General features: G+C 57.1%; 1 protein-coding gene across 2 annotated transcripts in view; it reads right to left on the bottom strand.

Annotated features, from left to right (window-relative positions):
- Positions 1-19,157, bottom strand: part of GRM4 (glutamate metabotropic receptor 4) — a 105,143-nt gene that overhangs the window by 64,676 nt on the left and 21,310 nt on the right. The gene's annotated exons all lie outside the window — the stretch shown is intronic.

Below are 19,157 nucleotides of genomic sequence, written 5' to 3'. Positions count from 1 at the left end.
TCCCAGCCACAGAGCACTTTTGTGCCCCCACAGACCTCACCTGGGCCCTCTCCATGCAAAGGTGAGATGCAGAGCCCTTAAGCTGCCCTTCTTCCTATGGCTGACATCCAACCCAAGGACAAAAACCTCCTGGCCAGTCTGGCCACTGAGGGTGGGAAATGTTCCAGAGGACAAGAGGATTTGGGGCGCCCCCTGGACAAGTGGTTGCCCACCTGGCCTATGCCTAGGGTGTCCCCATCCCCAGGGACAGCAAGGGTCCACCTTCCATGGAGGACGCCCATGAGGACAAGGACATGGCCCAGCTCGGCCCCCCGTGATGCCCCCCAGGTGGGCCCCAGCAGGCCCCTCATTGTCTCCCCTCACTGAACTCACTCAGGAGAAAGGGAAAGATGGGGTGGGGAAAACAGATGATGGCTTGTCCAGATTCGCTGAGCAACTAAGGGTAACCCCAAGCCCTCTCATTGTAGCTCTTGTGGTCTTTCTAAGATGGCATATAACCCCCATGGCACTGTTTGTAAGAGCAAACCTTTGGAAATAATCTGGTAAAACAAACAAACAAACAAAAAAAACACAGCCCCACAAGGAATACTACTCAGCCGTGAAAAAGATCCTGGGAGCTTTCCATGCGAGGCTCAGACAGCTCTCCAAGACCCACAGCAGGAGCAAAGCAGCAAGGCCAGCTCCGTGCGTGAGCAGCACCCCGCCTATCATGGGAGGGGGCAGGATGGACCCTCCCCACTCTGAAACAAAACAGCCTCCGGAGAGGGAACTGGGTGGCTGGGGGACAGGGTTGAGGGGAGAGCCTTCCCTTGGTACCCTTTGCATGTTTTACATGCAGAATCATGCAAACATACCACCTGCTTGGAAAACCACAGTATAATCTTCCCGAGCACCTGTATCCGTCCCCTCTCCTACTTGTGTCCATGGCCTCCGAAAACTAGCCAGTCCCCTCTGCCGTGGAGAGCGCTGAGCATGAACACAGTGCCCTCTAGAACGTGGTCTCTGTTTGGACAGTTGGTGGTTAATTTTAGGAGCGTCATTATTTTTAGGGTCAGCCAAGGGGTATCATGGTTTTAGGGGCTGGTTGGTGTTTAAGGGTCTGTCATTCAGAGCAACGTCTCTCAGCCTCAGCACTACTAAGACTTTGGGGGTCTGATTCTTTGTTGGGGGGCTATTCTTTGCACTGAAGGATGTTTGGCAGCATTCCCATCCCCTACCCACCAGATGCCAGTAGCACACCCCTCCCCCAGTCACAACAACCAAAAATGTCTCCAGATATTGCCAAGGGCCCCCTGGGGTGCAGAACCATCCCCAGTGGAGACCTACTGCCTTGGAGGTCTGTACTGAAACACTGAGGGGTGCGGTGATATGATGAGGTTTGGGGTTCGCTTCAAAAGCATCACAATGGGAGCACATGGAAGAAGAAAGAACGATGGCCAAGAGCAGACAACTCTGAGTCCCACGTACTTGGGGGCTCACCACCCCATTTGTTTTGCATGCAGCCGAAATGTCCGGATTTAACACATTTTTAACAATAAAACAAAACAAAATCAACAGCACCCTTGGGGCATGCCGCTGAACAGAAGAGCCCCAAATTTGGAGCTGGAGCCAGAGCAGGTGTTGGAGAGGGCAGGGCCAGGACCTGCCTTCCCAGCAGGTCCCGAAAGAAGACAGATTTGTTTGTCAGCTTCCCTCGGTGCCTGGTCCTCAGCAAGGAGTGTTCATCACACGCCCGGGAACCCACTCTCTTCCTAATTAGAAGAAGCTTGTCTCCTACTTCTGATGTTTTCTCCCAACACGGCACTGGAGTCAAAAGGGACTGCATCCAGCAGAGGAGCAGGAAGCCCAGGGAGGTCTCAGGGCCCCTCACACAGAAGACTGCTCACTCATCACCCCTCATTCCTCCCTCAAGCCACCTCCCACCTCTCCTCTAGTTCAGGCACTCAGCATGGGCTGGGATGGCAGACGGACAGGTGGATGTCCAGGTATTAGGACCCAGGCCCCCGCCCCACTGCACACCCCAATTCCCACAAAGGGTGGGAGGGCCGAGCATGGAGTTCCCGCAGGGTAAGCGGGTAAGCGGGTCAGTCTGCAGGGGTGCCCTGGCCTCAGATTTCAGGCGCACAGGAAGGACCTTTGTTCTGCCAACAACTCCCCAGACCCTGGAAAAGGGACCCAACCCTGAAGTGGTTGAGAGGAGGAGAGAGCCTCCGGAGTAGCGTCAGGGGGATAAGCCAGCATCCCCTGCCAGCCCCACCTCCCCCGGCCCTCGCAGGCTCCTCCTCAGCTCCAGGCCCTCCAAGCTTCCTAGCAGGGTGGTTTCGAGCTGAGATTGGGGAGCTCAACTGCTCAGGTTCAAACCCCAGCTCAGCCACCCACTAGCTGGGAAGCCTCCAGAAAGTTACTTCACCTCTCCAGACCTCAGTTTTCTCAGCTGCAAAATGGGAATAATTACAATCCCTGTCTCATAGGGTTGCAAGGGTCACATGAGGGAATTTTTGTGAATGGCTAGCAGGCAGTAAACACTTGAAAAGTTAGCTCTGAGGTGAGCTATAATCCCTCCTGCTATACCTCCCTTAGCCCTCTATCCCCACACCTCCCAGCCCCTCTGCCAGCTCTCTCCCAGCCTAGTTACGGCTATGCTCCCAGGGCTGGGGCGCCTCCTTCTGGAATGCTGGCCCGGCAGGCCCTCCAAGGCCCTCCTCCCTCCAGCCTCACCCATGCCAAAGGCAGCACAGCGTCAGCCGGAACCCAGATTCCAGGGGCCCCTGACCGACCTCAGCTGGCCTACTCTCGGTCCCATCTGCCTGGCTTCCTCTGCCCACAGAGCCCGTGTCACCTCCTCCAGGCAGCCCTCCCTGAGCTCCAGAGAGCCTGCTCAGACCTCCCACAGCACCGAGTGGGGTTGCTGCAGGGGCACCAGACATGTCCTCCTGGTGTGAGAATGCCTGGCCCACTTGTCAACTCAGCAGGCATCCTAAGGTGCCCCCATCATGCTGGGCAAGGCCATTCTGTGGACACACAAAGAAAAGTAGACTACTCCCAACACCCACTGCATCCCCGGAAGGGCCAGGTGGGGCACCCCAGAGTGACCCACTGAGGCTGGAGCTGGCACCCAGCAGAACGTCCTACCCAAGGGATGAGTGACTGAGATGGGAGGCAGGGAGGAAGTGAAGAAATCTCTCCCCACTCCATGCGCACTCACCCCCCAACCCCGTGTGCGCGCGCGCGCAATCGCGCTCTCCCTCTCTCTCTCTCAGGCTTCTCGAGTGACAAGGAGGTCCATGCCACGTGGGGAAAGACAAAAGCTGCTTCCGGGCTTGAGCAGCAATGAAGACGAATGCCAAGTGCATCTGTGTGTGTGTGCGCGTGCGTGCGAGTGTGTGTGCACGTGCTGGAGCATGTGCCCTAAGCACGTGAGCACCCAGCACATTCATTCATTTACTCCTCCTACCGATAGTCACTGAGTCTGACAGCCTGCCAGGCATAGTTCTGAGTGCTGGCGACAGACAGGTGGACACTCTGTCCTCGTGGGGCTCCCAATCGACACAGAGGTAGGCCATGCAAAGGTGATCCTAAGCTGTTAGATGGAAATGAGGGCCCAGGAGAAAAAGGAAGAACAGAGCAGGGGACTGTTAGAGGGGCCGGGGGAAGTCTCTCTGACCAGGCGACATCTGAGTCAAGACTTCAAGATGGTGAAGGAGGGAGCCATGTGGGTATTTGAGGGAGAGCATTTCAGGCAGAGGGAACAGCCAATGCAAAGGCCCCTACACATACGTGTGCGTGTGTGAGTGTGCACATGCATGTGCATGTGTAAGTATGTTACATGCCTGTGTGTCCAGGCGCACACGTGTGTGTTTAGAGCCTGAATCTGTTCTCAGGCTGTCCCAGGCCTGGCCAGCAGCCCCACATCCCCACTAGGTACGGCAACACTGGTGGGCCCCAGGATGCCCACGGCTCAGGCTCTGACTCACTGGCTCCCAGACTAGCAGAATCGAGGGACTCCCTGAGAGTGGCTGCTCCATGTCCCACACCACCCAGCAGAGGAGAAGCGAGCTGACAGGTAGGAAACCTGCACGCCCCAGAGCCACCCAGGGCACAGTTCCCTGAAAGCCGATACTTCATTCAAGGCTGTTTACAACAGCCAGGGATCAAACCTCTACCTTGACCTCCACGAGGCCTGCAGCACCCCGAGCCAAGCAGCTGGGTGTCCATGACCATCACCATGGCCACCCCAAGGCCACCCCACAATAACACCAAACCTCTTCCTGTGTGCTTTAATGTTTAAAAGCACCTCCCCTTCCTGTCTCTTCCCTAATGCTTTGCACAGCACGGAAGCTTCCAGCACACCCCGCAGCCAGCCTGCCTGGGGCTGTGTGGTGACCCAGCCTTGTCATCCAGCTTTGTGACCTCAGGCAAGCGAGCAGCCTCTCTGGGCTTCAATTTCCTCCCCTATAAAGAAGCCACAGTGACAAGACAGAAGACTGCACTTGCACATACATGCCAAGTGCTCCAAACAGGGGGGCCCTCAGCAAATGCTAGCTATTAGCAGGAGAGAGGGAGGCGAGGCTAGGACCATTGTGCCCATTTTGCAGATGAGAAAACGGAGGCTCAGAGAGATGAAAGTACCCTCTGAGTATCACAGCCAGGAGATACCAGAAACAAGGCAGAGACTGAGCTGCTCTGCCATTCCAGAATCCTGGCCTCGGGCCCTGCCCACGACCCCAGCTGACTCTGTCCCTTCTGCTCCACCCACAAGCCAGGCCGGGCAGCCACAGATTGAAGCTGGACCCCGCTGCCACCTCCGGCAGCCACCTCCGGCAGCCAGCCCCGGCCAGGGCCCACGCAGACCTCAGGACCCCCGGCTGGCTAACTGCGGCCCCTCTCTCACCAGGGAAGTGGGGAGGCCCTGCAGTAGGCCAGGCAGACCCTCGGTTGGCTTCCTGCTCTTTGCCCTTCTGATCCCGGCTGCTCGAGGCCTCAACTGCCCAGCTCTCAGCATCCATTATTTTCCTCCCAGATGAAAGGCAGCCAGGCTTTTAGGTACATGAAAGCTGCACGAGCAGGAACTGGAGTTCAGAGAGCTAGTGAGAGGAGAGAAGGCCAGCTTGCAAAGGCCTGGGCCTGCACGGACAGGGCTGAGGGACACGGTCCCCGCCCCCAGCCCCCTCACCCGCCTGAGCCACGCGCCGTCTCCCAAGGGGCTTCTGCTGCAACACCTCCTCTGGGGGTGTTGCCAGCCACCCTTCCTCCCTCTACGGGGCCTCAGGAGGGCAGGGGAGGAGGAGGACTGTGTCTCCATCAGAGCTGGGCCCACAGTAGGCACTTCACCCACTCTTGTGGGGGTACCAAGCACCTCCTCTCAGCCAGGTGCTGAGAACTAGCCTGGTGGGGGCTGGAAAAGGTGGTTCAGACACACCTCCAGGCTGACATGCCAGGTTTGGGACAACAAGAGATTCACTGGGGGCCTCGTGGGGGAGCTGTAAGGAGAGAAAAGCCTGGCAGTGCAGGCTGAGGGCTTGGACAGGCTGAAGAGGTGCACAGCTGGGCAGGGCCTTCACAGTGAGAGACCAGGGATACGCCTGAAGGGTGCAGGGAGACATAAGAGGAGTAGGGGGGCTGTGGACCCAGCACATGGAGGGGGTGGGGATGGCCCCCCGCCCTTGGTCCTGACTGGGCCCATCTCGGACAAGGACCCCAGGGTTTAAGAGCAGAAAAAAAGAGTAACCCTACTGCATAGGACAGCCACAAGGCCTCATACACCCATACCGCATGGAGATGCCCCCCTAAAGAACAGAGAAATGGACTTCCGAAGCCTGGGAAGTGGGGGCGGTGGAGAGGGCACCCTGGGCACGGGGCTGAGCTGGCATCTGGGCAGTCTTTGGAAGGACCTAGGATAGACCCTGATACGCCTGCCCCAGGGCTTCCTCTCGGCCCCCGAGTCGGGGGCCTTTCCCCATACTCAGTAGGTCACTTGGGGCCCACTGGCCACTTCCCCACAGATCCTCTGGGAATTCGGGTCAGGCTGGCCTGCACCGCTCACTCCAGGACGCCCTCATTAATCGGATCTCATTACCCTATTCTGCTGACACAGACCTGCCACCAACTCCCAGCCCCAGGCATCCAGTCACTCGGGGGCCTGGCCATGCACCCCGGCCGGGCCCTGGGCTGGCCTGTGTCCCAGCACCACCAGTCAGCCACTTGGCCCCAGCTGGGGGCTGCGCCCACCATCTCATCTCTGTCTCCACCTCGGTGCCCGGGGCACTCACCCCCCTGGCTCTGCCACCCCCCAGGCCTGGAGACCCCCCTCCTCTCACACAGTGGCCTGCAACATCTCCTCACCGCGACTGAGAAGTGGGCACCAGATTTTCCAGGAGCCAAACGCTATCTTAAAAGACAGCAAAATTTGTCCACCAGGCCCCTGTGGTCCGTCCACCCAGCTGCTCTCGAGGCCACCAGCCTTCGCCTCCCACAATCTCCCGGCCCACCCGCACTCCTCAGAAACCCCGTTGATTCGTTCATTTGTTCATTCATTTGCCCGCCCAATAAGAGTTTCCACAGCACTTGCACGCTCTGTGGCTCTGGGGTGAACACACAGAGACAAATTCCTGCCTTCGTGGGACAGACATTCTAGTGGGAGGGATAACCAGTAACAAACATACACACAATTGATGTCGTCCTTAGAGCCGCGGGAGACATGTCCAGCTCCTGCCCTCCCGGCGCCACGCGGTAGAATCCAACTCCCTGACCCCTGTGGTTGGCTGCGTCCGTGTGACACGTTCTAGCTAATGAGGCGGGAGCAGAAAATGCCATTCCTTCGGGGCCGGAGTATTTCCCTGCAGGGTACACTTTCCCTACAGGGTACACTTTCCCTCTGCTACCAAGACCAGCAACGTTCCAGACCAGCCCGGGTCCCTGAGGAGATGGGCCAGAGCACTCAGCCGACCCACACAGACGTGTGAGGCGGTAAGTACCTAGTTTATGTATTTTAAGCCACAGAGACGTGAGGGTGGTTTGTTCTCAGCACAGCCTCACCAATGATGACTGACAGAGTGGCAGAAGCATCGTGCTCTGGCCCCGGCACGCCCGGGAACAGGTCTTCCTTATGTCCATCTCACAAGCCTGGAGATGTCCGGTCTACATTCAGCACACGCTAGTTTGGGCTGAAGTGAATTACATTCACACACACACACACACACACATGCACGCACACAATCATCATCATCATCGTCATGAAAACTAGCATTCAGGGGCGCGTGGGTGGCTCAGTCGGTTAAGCATCTGCCTTCGGCTCAGATCATGATCCTGGGGTCCTAGAATCGAGGCCCACATCGGGCTCCCTGCTCGGCGGAAAATCTGCTTCTCCCTGTGGCTCTGCCCCTCACCCCGCTCGTACTCTCTCTCTTGTTCTCTCTCTCTCAAATAAATAACATCTTAAAAAAGAAAGAAAAGAAAACTAGCATTTATTGAGTGCTTACTATGTGCGAGGAACTAAGTAGTTCCTAAGTAGTTACAAATGCCTTCACACCTTTGATCTTACAATAACCATATGAAATAGACCTTCTTATTCTTCCCATTTTCCCAAAACTGAGGTTCAGAGAAGTTAAGAAACTTATCCAAGGCCACACAGCTAGCAAGTGGCCGAGGCAGGATTTGAACACAGAAGGACAAGCTCCAGAGCCCAGGCTACTGTCGTGTAGAGCCCCAGCCTCCCCCTTGTACAAGTAGGCCCGCACATACATGTGCATGCACACACGCACACTGGTGCACACACAGAATCTAAGGGCGATGCTGACAGCCTCCAGGGACCAGGAGGGCTGCCCACACCTCTTGCAGGGTGGGGTCCTCAGGGCAGCAGCAGAGGGAGCCAGCCCTACTTCCTCTCCCACGCTCGGCCCCCCCTCTACTCCTGGCTGTCACACACTGGGCTGAAGTGGCCCATCTGTCTCCAGCACAAAGGATCAGGCAGGGGTAGGGGCCAGGGGCCCCAGAGGGTTGTGTAAATGGCTCTGCTTTGAGCAACAGCTAATTTCTAAACATAATTATTAATTTCATGCTTATCATATGCAAACCTCTGTCTCCCAGACGAGATGAAATTGATTTAATTAGAAATTCCATCATCAAGCCTTTCGGATCCAAGCTTTTAATTAGGATCACCAACCCCACCCAAGCCTGCCAGAAAGTGGGCTCCTGGCCCCTGCTTCTCTTCCCGAGGCCCCAGGCAGAGCCAGGATGTGTGGGCAGCTCCACCGTCACCAGGGACTGCCCCCCCGCCGGCCAGGTCAGGGCCCCTCGCCAGGACCATTACCCATGTCCCACCCCACACGGGGTGACACAGCCCCACAGTCACAAGTGGCCTCTTCCCTCCTGGCATCATAATGGGGGCAACAGCTTGGCAAGAACTCATATCATCTTGCAGCAAGGACTGGGGTGTTGAAGGTGAGCAGGAGCCGGGAGATATAACAGACCTCCCCTCTTCATGCAAAATTCACATAGCAGCCTCCCTTTGGGAGCCCCTGCCAGGTGCTAATAAAATACCTCTTACGGCTCAGCTCAGAGCAGTCTGTCAAAATTATCAGCAGCACTTGGCCTTTCAACAAAGCATTTCCAACACATGACCTCTGACCTCATCTCCAGCCACTCCCATCTTGGCCTTGCTTGGTTCACGGGGCTCCAGTCACACCCACCTCCTTGCTGAACCCTGAACACACCAGACACGCTCTGCCTCGGGGCATCTGCGCTAGCTGTTCTCTTGGCCCTAATGCTCTTCCCCGCAGACACGGATGTGGCTCGCTCCCTCACATCCTTCCCTTCGAGAGAAGACTGTTCAAACATCACCTTCCTGGGAAGGCCTTCCCCAACCACCCTAGTTAACACCCATCCTGCTTCCCTCGTTCCCCTGCACCCCACTTCCACCTTCCTTGCTTTGATCTTCCCCAGAACAATGATCGCTTTCTAACGCACTCAGCATTTACTTTCTTACTTAATATCCACCTCCTCGTGACCCATGAGCTCCACAAATCCAGGGACCTTTCTTTTATTCCCCACAGGAGGCCTCGCTCAGCGCTCGGCACAGGGCAGGTGCCCCATAAGCAAAGGAGCCACCGCATTCCTGCCACGGAGCAGCCTGAGGACCAGCTCCGCAGTCTCGCCAGCACGTGAGACAGCTGTGGAGACCCAACCACACAGCCCTGGGGCCTTGCCCGGGTCCCAGAGCCGGTCACTGGCCGAGGTCCAGTTCTCACATGGTCTGACGCTTTGCCTGGGTAAGCAGGCCCCTCCTTGACAGTGCCTGGTACGCACAGATGGTGCTCAGAGGTCTCCTTCCTCCCTCCCCAGGGCTCAGCAGGGGTGTCCCTCACCTCCTGGGGCCTGCTGAGCCCTGTCCCCACCCCCTCGGCCCCCTGATTTCCCAGCGACACCCTAGAAGGCAATCATTGTGGAGCTGGCCCACACCCACCTCTGTCTCCCCCTCCCCAGGGCCCACCCAGCCTCTTATCAGGAGAGCACGTGGACACTTGGATTAATTTCCAAGACTGTTCTGAATTATGTTTTCCAGGAGAGAACCAGACAGATGCAGGCAACAGGCCTTTGAACAAATATTTCCCCAGAAAGTGCTTTACTCAGTCCCTTGTCTCACCCTTTTAAACATTATATGCTTTCTTAGGAGCCCAGGAAAAAATGGGGCCCCGATAAGGCACAGAGGCTGGAGAAGAACAGAGGGCCCAGAATGGAGGGCCTGGGCGGGCTGACAAAGGAGCCGTTCAGATGCAGGCTCGCAGGAGTTACCGCAGATAAGAGCACAGGCGGGGGAGCGGGCGGCACAAGGGCGAGAGCAAACAAGATCCTCAAATCAGCACTTGTCCTATTTCATAAGCAAAATGTAGATCAATAAATTACACTCACTTTTGCAGGTTTTACATGCTGACTCCATCACCTTGTCAAGAGTGATACATATCAGGGGAGGCCAGGGGACGGAGGAGCCCAGAGGCCTAGAGAGGAAGGGCCAGGGGCCTGGTGGAGCCCCTGGGGCCACAGGGCCTGCACCCCTTTTTCCAAGAAGGGCTCAAAGCCCAAGTTCCCAGAGGCAAGGAAACAGGCTGCCACACCGTCCGCCCACTGCCTCGCTGTGTGATCGTGGGCCAGTCACCTCCCCATGAGCCTCCATCTTCTCATCTGTCAAATGGGCACAGCGGTGAGCCTCCATCTTCTCATCTGTAAGCCTTACTCTGAGGCTCATATGGGAGGATGGATGTTAAATCTTAGAAAGAGAGCAGCAGTCCAAGACACTAGGAGTCATGATGACACCTCTTGCTTGCACACCGGGTGCAGTTAGCTGATACAGACTCTCCCTTTGTTGATTCTCACCACAGCCCCGGGACAGGAAGCCGTAGCCCCATTTATATGAGGCTCAGGGGGCTGAGGAGCATGCCTGGGGTCACCCAGGCCCATCTGATGGCAAAGCTGGGCTTTCTCTGTGCCACAGCACTGCCCATGAGCCAGGGAGCTGGGCGGCACTGGGCCACACGCAAGTGTCCAAGGGGTGGGGGGCTCCAAGGGTGGGAGGCCCAGAGTGGCCCGGCACCCCAGGGGACCAACCTGCGGGGCTGAGCAGGGGCTGGACATGGGGGGAGGGTCAGCAGGCAAGAGGCTGCTCAGGTGTTGGTAGTAGCTGTGCCTTAATGAGCACTTTACAGGGATTATCTGGTTTAATCCTCACACAATAACCCCATGAAGAGAATGCTATTCATTACCTTCGTTTTTTCAGAAGAGAAAACAGAGGCCTATGAAAACACGGACATAAAACTAGAGCAAGTGGCAAAGCAGGACCTGAACCCAGGGCTGTCTGACTCCAGCCCCTGAGAGCTCACGCAGCCCTATGCCACACCTGGCCTGCCCTCCACCTTCATTGCGGGCTCCTGCCCTTTGTCCACACCACCCCTCCGCCCCGGGGGGGGGGGGGGGGGGGGGGGCGGGGGGCAGCCAGGATGGGGGGTCAAGAGTCCGTGCCCCAGGTTTCTCCCCAGCACATCCCGTGAGCACACTGCTTCGCCTCTCCGAGCCTCAGTTTCCTTATCTGCTCAAGGGGGGAGGGGTTAACGACCCCTGCCCGCTGGATTTATAAGGTCAGGACAGAGGGAGGGGCCTCCACAATAGGGGAATGACATCTGCCCACAACCACAAGCCGCGGGAGGTGCGGGCAAGCCTGGGACAAGCTCAGCAAGTGGGGTGCACCTGAGACGTCCGGAACCACGGCTGCGCCCCGCGCCCCGCCGCCGGCTCCTGCACATGGAGCGCCAGCCGTGGGGGCGTGGCCGGGCTGGAGGGAAATTAACCACAGCGACTGCCCCAGGGCTCTCCCGAGTTAATGTGCTGCGCCGCCTGTAATATACGGCTCTGTATTAATATATGATATAATGGGATGTATTAACATTATTGAACACATGAGCCGATAAAAGTCACATCACCATCACTCCGTGTAATTTATATCACAGCCTGGGCCAGAGCCGGCTGGCGGGGGAGGGGAGGCCCCACTGGAGCTCTGGGGCTCCCGGGGAGGAGAAAGGGCGCCTGAGCCCTGGGCGGGGGAGGGGAGCCAAGACCAGAGCAAGAGGGACATGCCACCAAGCAGGCAAGAGCCAGGTGATCCCCTGTGGTTTGGGGGCTCTTGCTTGAGCCCTGCGACCAGTCCTCACAGCACTTGACCCCACAGCACATCTGACCATGCAGTCCCTCCACTTGGCTGCCCAGTTCCTTGCTCCCCTGGTGCTCTCCTTCCTCTAAGACAGCACCTCCTCAGCCTCCTTGGCTGGTCCTGAATGCCGGCAACCCCAGGACTCAGTCCTCCAGCCCCTCTCTCCACTCATTCCCAGGCCACCTATAGCCTGCTGACCCACCCCCAAACTCCAGGCTCCCACCCACTGCCTGCTCCCCTTGGCCATCTACTGGGACCCCCAGATCCTCCCAAAGTCCTTCCTAGCCAGGTAATCGCTGCTCAGTCCACAGGATCAGACATGTCCTTGATTCCTCTCTCACCACCCAAACCTGATTTATTAGCAAATACTGGTGGCTCTACGTTGCAAATAAACCCAGAATCCAACCACGGCTCAACCACGCCGCCACTATCACCCTGGGCCACAGCTCCAGCATCTCTGGCCTGCACTATCCCAGCAGCCTCCTTACTGGTCCCCCACCTCCCACACTTACCACCCATCCCATCACATAGCCCATTCCCCAGCTGGCACCCATTTAAACCCAACTTAGATCATGTCCCTCCTCTCTTCAAGAGGCTCCCATCTCAGCCAGAGTTCACTAGACCCTACGCAAGCCACCCCCGAGCCTCTGGATCTCACCACCCACCCCTCTCTCCCTCACTTGCTCTGCTCCAGGCACTCAGGCCTCATGCTGTTCTTCCCAACACACTAGGCAGGAGCCTGCCTCAGGACCTTGGCACTGGCTGTGCGTTCATCACCACCTGTTGATACTATACATTTCATTCATGTGTCCTCTTGATCATCTGCCTCCCCAGTGAAATGTCAGTCCCACAGGGATGGGGGGTTTTGTCTGCCTTGCTCACTTACATAGCCCCGGGACTTAGGACAGTGCCTGGCACCAAAGCCCTAATTTTGCAGATTCTGCAAATAAATATGAATGATCAATGAATGAATAGATGAACTAAAGTAGCAGGCTGCTTTTACCTGATTCTCATAAATGAGTTTCTCTACATGATTCTGTTGGTGACATGTATCTGTTTCTAAAGAAAGAGTTTGCAAAGCACTGGCCTGGTCCAGATGAAGAAACCCAGCAGGGGAGAGGCCAAGTGGCAACAATTTAGCCAAGACCACAGGGTGGGCTGCCCGCTGGCCAGGAGTACGAGTAGAGCTGGTCTCTCTGCTGCCCTCCCCTCTGAACCAGCCCTGCATGCAGTGGGGCCCCGGGGTGAGCAGGCTGCTGAGCACCCAGTCTGCAGGGGGTGCCACCACTCTCCCAGGGCTTCTCTGATCCCTGACTGCCCCCACCTCTGTCCTCAGGCACCAGCAGCCCCTCACCCTGAACCAGCATCTTTCTTTAGCACCGTCAGGAAGGGGCCCCTATGTGGCATACTCCGGATGGTGTCCCACCCCGGGGGTCCCTCTTGGGGGACGTTTGTTGTGGAAGCCCCATCTCAGCCTGCAAAATGAGGGCTTCCGGCCCCTGGCAAAGGTAGAGGGGATATGGGCTTCCCACCCCAACATGCATTCATTCAAATATGTTTACTGAGCACTCACTGTGTGTGTGGCATCATGATAAGCACCAGGCATGCCGGTGGGCAAAAGCAGACAAATATCTGTTCCTCAGGGAGCTGAGTCCAGTGGGAGAAATGCTCTCTAACCAGATATGCATACCAACACAGACACAATCACAGCCTCCGAGATGTGCTGGGAAGACGAGGCAAGGGGCCTGAGAGCCTGGAGTAAGGGCCTGATCTGGTCAGGGTACCCAAGGAGGCTTCCTGAGGACAGACAGTAAACTGACACCTGAAGGATGGATATCCAGGTGAAGAGGGAAGGAAAGAGCATCCTGGGCAGAAGGGGTAACAAGAGCAAAGGCCCTGTGGCCAAGAGCCCAAGGGAGTTTCAAGGAAAAGCAAGAACACAAAGAGGATGGGAGAATAGAGCATGAGATGCACCTGTACAAAAAACAGGCGTGGGGACAAGATGAGGACAGAGGAGAGCAGCGGGAGCACCACTGCACTAGTCCAGGTAAGAGGGGAGGGCAGAGGGCCAGGGAGTACCTGTGGAGATGGAGAGAAGTATGCCCTCCCCACAAGCCCTCCAGTTCCCAAGTATCTCCCTCCTTGTGACACTCGGCGAGCCCTTCGCTAAACTCCAAGCTCACCAAAACCGAAGGAAGGGCCTGGAGCCAGAAGACAGGCAAACAGGTTATCCGGATCCCGGCTTCTCCTCTAAGCCAAGCCCATTCCTTCAAGATAAGCAGGCTCTTAGGGCTGCTCCAGAGGCCTGGAGGCTGCACCCTGACAGGCAGGGTGAGGAGTAGGCCCAGAGCAGGAAAAGGCCAGCCCTGCCTCTCACCTCCACTGCCCTCACCCTCTACAGCTCTGTGAGCTTGCCACAATGGAAAGAACCTGAATTCCAGGCTGTCGCCAACTCACCGCCTGGCCTCGAACTAGACGCTCCTCCATCCAGTGCTCCAGCTTTCTCGTCTAAGAATCGTAACAACTACAACAATAGCTTACATGTATTGAGTGCTTACTGTGTGCCAGTCTCAGTTCTCAACATTAATTTATTTACTCGTCCCCAGAATCCTGTCTCAGGCAGAGATACCAGAATTCTGCCCATTTCACAGGAGAGGGAACTGAGGCCCAGAGAAGTTAAATTACTTGCCCAAAGATAGGCATCTGGCAGGTGGCCCAACAGGGACTTGAGCCCTGGCAGATGGCCTGTACTGCGCCCCCCATTATGAAATAAGGACCGGACTGAATCCCCTCTGGGACCCTCTCAGCTCTTCAGTGGCTGCCTCCTGAGACTCTCAGCCCAGAGATCCAGCCTCCAGCCTGGAAGGCCCCGGCATCTCCAGAAGGATGGCAGGTATGACTTTGGGTGGGTCTCTCCCCAGACCCTTCTACTTCTCTCTACCTTCTGCAGAAACCTCCAGATGTTCCATTCAGTTCAGCGACCACATTCCACCTGCCCACAATGGGCCAGATATTCGGATATGGTGGGGGAGAGCACAGTCCCCGCCCAGGACCAAGGACCTGCTCTACACAGTGTCCCAGCAGTCCCCAGTGGCATGGGTCCTGGCCCCCCCGCTGAGCAAACCTGTTCTTTAAGACACATGTACTGGCCCCTTCCCTTTTCCTCTGTCACTGGTACATCCTGGGGTTACCTCCAGGGGTCTGGCCCCAGACAGTGTTTTCTACCATTACCTCACTTAATTCACTCATAACAAAACCCTTCCAGGGAGACATTACTATCTGCATTTTGTTGGCAAAACTTGGGAACTAGGAGAGAAATCATCCTCCCTCAATCACAGCTACTGATCAAAACCCAGGCCCACCAACGCCAGAGACAGAGCCCATGGCAGGAACCACCGGCACGTCTGGGTCCTGTCCAGACAATGAGGGGACAGGCTGGAGATGCCCACAGGCTCTGCCTGTCCTGGCCCAATGTGTCCAGTTTCCAGCAACTGGTAATCTGAGCTGACACCGCTCTCTGGAGGGAAGCCCTGAGTGGTTCTTGGCCCCTTCCACCCTGTCTCACCCACTCAGGCCCCTGCCCCAGGATCTCTGCGGTGGACAAAGCTCTGCCCATTAAGCCAGGCCTCCGCAGGTCCCACTGGGGGGCAGCCTCGGGTAGCAGAGCCTGGTGAAGGGTCCGGCCACCCTTGTAGCTAGGACACGGGCCCTCCCTCAGCGCCAGCAGGCAGCAGGCATCTACAAGGTAAATTCAGAGGAGCATAAAGCTCGGCTCAAGTCCTCCAAGCATTTTCTAACACCTGCTGCAGGGGCCAGAATCCCCATCACTGTGATCAAAGTGAGTTCTTTCAAACCCCATGTTACCTGGAAGAGGGAGCCTTGAACCACAGACTCTTAGATGAGGACGGTGGGACTGCCCCCCTACAGTGCCCCTGACAGGGACCTGGGCTTACCCACTTCCTAGGACAGGCAGCTTACCACTTCACGAGGGATCCCATCCCAGCTCCAATGTCTGCCAGGCTTTTCGGGACTCTTAATTGAAATCTGCCTCTCTGTCACTTCCACGTGCTTCTATGTGGTTCTCTGGAGCCGCAGAGACCCAGCCTGTGCCCCCAGCTGGAAGGCCCCCCGGGGCTCCTTGACTCTACTATATTTACACGCCCACCTGCAGCCCTGCTTGGGCATCTGGCCTGTTCTCCTCCATTTGGGGGCCTAGGTCACACGTGGGCCCACGTGGACACACAGGGGGCACAGTGGAGGCACTCTCAGGCTGGACCACCGCTTAAAACATACGTCAGGCCACATCACTCTCTGCCCCAACGCCCTCCCCAGTCCCCAGCCCCCTGCTTGGAAGGAAAGCCAAGACCTGTGTGGGCCCTGCTGCCTTGCTGACCTCAGCTCTGACCAACCCCCCCACTTCCCTCCGTAAACAGCCCCTGAGCATCCCAGCGCTGTCTAGTCCTCTGCCTCACTGGCTTTTCCCCACACAGCTACAGAGCATTCTCTTTCACTCCATCCACGCCTCTGATCAAGTGGCACCTTCCCAGAGATGCTGTCACTGAACAGCTCGTCTCAAGCAGCTCCACCCCATGCCCTGTCCCCTTACCCACGGCCCTGCTCACTTCAACCTTATATAACGTGTGTCTCTCTTTGAGTAAGTGTCTAGCTCAGTCTTTTGGCTGTGCCTCACAGGATTGGCAGCCCCAACAGCCCGAGAGCCACAGGGGCCAAGGCCCCCAGACGCTGGAGATCGAGATGGTGCCCCTCTCCTCCCTGGCCCTGGCTGCAGGCCATCTGTCCCTCACTGGACCCATTCCTCCAGCGCCCGCCTGGAGATTGGGAAGACAGCAGGGGTGGGCTGGGCATGTGGAGAGTTAGAAGCCCACAGAAAATGGCCCCTCTCCAAGGGGACCCTGTGCCCCACGGGCTGCAAGGAGCCAAGTAGAGAGAGGCTTCTCCACAGTCCTCCGGGGGCTGCCATGGCCAGGCGGACAGCTCCAGACAGTCCTACCGCATGCTCCAGAGTATCAGCTGAGGGTGGCAGGGCCAGGAAAGAGGAAACACACACCCAGACAGACAAACATGGTAGAACTCAGCCCTGGACTGCAGGCCCAGCAGACTCAAGAGTCAGTCCACCCAAATCGGAGGACCTGCACACATGGGTGTGCCACACGGATATCCCAGAAAGGCTCACACATGCACACGCGCACACACACAGCACTCTGGTACAGTTAAAACCGGTGGCGTCATCATTCACAGTACATTTGGGGAGCACAAAAGAGTGCTCATAACCCCCTCCCAAAAGTCACTGCCAAGCCCAGGTGCCCATCAAGCAGCTGGAACTCTTAACTGCCCACAAGTGAGCAGGAAAAGTGCTGACCTGCTATCGCCCATTAACACCTGACAGGTGGCAGTTTCTCTGCAGGGCTGGCTGGAGCCAGTGGGAGATCCAGCCTGGCAGGGGCAGAGCTCAAGGTGGGAGAGAGCTGATGGGCAGGGAAAGGGCCAGACCACGCAGTGACCGGGGCCTGGGGGTGGAGGAGGACTGAGGGACCAGCTTGGGGCAGCCCAGAGGCTGTGTACTCGCCTACTCTGCTTGCCCGCCTGGCCTGCTCCCATGGATACCGGGCGTGGGGGCTGGGGTTGGCAGGCCTGCCCCCTGCCCTAGGCACTAACTGCCCAGGTCACTGGCACTGCTGGGAGGGGGATGCGTTGGCAAGCACCCCCATGCTCCTTTTCCTGGCTGTCTAGATCTTCCATGAGGCTGTGGGGACATGAAAACCCAAACAAGAAATAGGGGGGCCTTGCCCAGAGACCCTGAGGTGGGGAAGCCTCCTCCCTCACCCCAAGTTGCACCTAAATAGCCGTAGTGGAAAGTGGGGGACGGGATCACTCCCTGCGAGCCAAGCCCCACTCGAGCCTAGGGAGGAGAGAGCAGTGTCTGTAATTTGTTTTAATAATCCTGCTGAACTGGAAGAAAATTAACAAACGAGAAATCAGCTCGAAATTAATCAAACTTCTCCCTGTCCATCCCCCCACCTTCCATCTTAATGAAGGTTATTTATCCAACAAGCAATAAAACATGGAATTAAATTAAACAGGCCTTTTCTTTTTGTCCTCTCTCCCGCCCCAGGGAGGCGGTGTCTCCTGCTTACAGCTCTATGAGCTGTGCCGCTGGGAGGACCATGGCAGAGCCATGACACCCGGACGCCAATCACAGGGGTTTCCCCAGAAGGAGCCCCTCAATTAGCGCACTCCCAGTTTAGGTCTCACTGCCAGCTCTCTGCCAAAAATATGAACGACAGTTAACTCAACCACTCTCCAGTGATGGGACAGAGGGAGCTACCTATGGTTGGGCAGGGGACTCACCAGCTTCTCTGTGGGGGGAGAAGGGCCTGGGTGTGGATGGCGGGGAGCATGAGCACCCCCCCCAGTGAGGACACTCTGATGCCCACGGTTCCAGCTGGAAACACCCTCCTGGCCCCAGCCTCTTGGTAGGAAGGAGCTGGAAGGGGGTGCAGGGCACAGAGGATGCTGAGGAAGGACTCCGGTGAGGACAGGACTCAGTCTCCCCAGCTCAGGGCACCAAGTACCACAGGTCACCGCATCACCCTCAGGCCAAGAATGTGCCCCACACCCCCGACTTCCTCTGGCACTTTGTTGGGCAGCTGCCTCCCCGAATTTCTCTTCCTCACAGCCTTTAAATCCACTTATGCTTCTGCCAGGCCACCTCTTAGAGTCACAGGTTCCTAAATAACTACTCTCAGGGTCCCCCCCCCCACCACTCGCTTTGGTTTCCCTCTAGCTTTGAAAAGTATAAGAATAATCGCCTGCCATTTTCAGCTTTCACATACATTCTCCCATTTAAACCTCACATCAACCAGGTGAGGGAGGTATTTGTCACTGATGCTCACTTGATGGGGGAGAAATGCTGAGGCTCAGAGAGGACCATGAGCAAGGTGCATCTGGCTGTGGCTGAGGGTCCCAGCCCTGGCGGGCAGGGGGCGCGGGGACCAGGGGTGCGGGGCTGGGTGCAGGGCAGGGCTCCTCAGAATTGCCAGGCCGCTGGGAAGCCTCTTCGGGGGCTTTCTGTGGAGGAGGACTGGGGGTTGATTGCCCCCCTAGGAGAAGGGGAGGCAAGAATGGAAGAGAGAGGGATGGAGGAGGATGGAGGGTTATTACAAAGAAACTCCTCCCCGCCGGCCACCCCTGACAATGCTATAAATCCAGTCTACACAGGGCAGCCAGCGAGCACCTTTTAAACCATGTATCTGATCCCATCACTCTCTGCTTAAAATCCCCCAAAGGCTGCCCATGACAACTGGAAGGAATAGTCCAACTCTGTCCTGGCACCCAGGAGTCCCTGCCGATCCAGCCCTGCCAACCCCTTCCCCTCCTCTCTGAACAGCATGCTTGTTGTTCCTCAGATGAACCATGAGTGTTCCTGCCTCAGAGCCTTTGC

This window comes from Neomonachus schauinslandi, chromosome 8 (genome assembly GCF_002201575.2).
Source record: "Neomonachus schauinslandi chromosome 8, ASM220157v2, whole genome shotgun sequence".
NCBI classification, from domain to species: Eukaryota; Metazoa; Chordata; class Mammalia; order Carnivora; family Phocidae; genus Neomonachus; species Neomonachus schauinslandi.
Note: the sequence above shows the minus strand (reverse complement) of the source record. Positions and strands in the feature narration are given on the sequence as shown.